Raw genomic sequence first — 693 nt, forward strand, 5'->3', positions numbered from 1 at the left:
GAAACACAGCAGCCATAATATTCTTTTCAAACCTGGGAGATCCATTTCCCTAGGTCCCCTCCTTTAGGGATTTTTGTTGCCTTGTTAATGCACCTTTGGCCTTCTGAGTGCTGTAAGATTCCCACTAAACTGGCTGCCAGAGAAACAACAGGCTGCTCTTGGAGGCTCTGATCACCAGAGGCCCACCTTTCTTTTGGCTTTGACTTCATATGCCCGGAGTGTAGAATTGCCCCCACAGTAGGATGACAGCCTTGTTGTTTCCTGGAATGTCTAATTTACTGGCTGTGATGAATATAAGCCAAAACAGATAATCCCAAGCCATCTCCAGTCAAACCCTGGTTTAGATGAAACTCCCTGAGAGGAAGGATACAGTGAACTTGCTTGTACAGTGTCACCAATACTTTGAGTAGAATCTAGCACACATTTGGGAATCAAAAATAGAGATAGGTAGATGGATCTATATTTTGAATAAATGAACAAACCTCTTCACTTTGTATATACAAATTTATATTTGAAATGAACTCGTGTGTCTAACTGAACATTTTCTACTTTTCTGGACGTAGGTGGGTCAAAAAAAGAGAAAAAGGAACTCCCTTGCGCTGTTGGTGGAAATGCAAATTAACACAACCACTAGGGAGAACAGTATGGAGATTCCTTAAAAATCTAGGAATAAAACTATCATATGACCCGGCA

Source organism: Bos taurus, chromosome 2 (genome assembly GCF_002263795.3).
Source record: "Bos taurus isolate L1 Dominette 01449 registration number 42190680 breed Hereford chromosome 2, ARS-UCD2.0, whole genome shotgun sequence".
NCBI lineage: Eukaryota > Metazoa > Chordata > Mammalia > Artiodactyla > Bovidae > Bos > Bos taurus.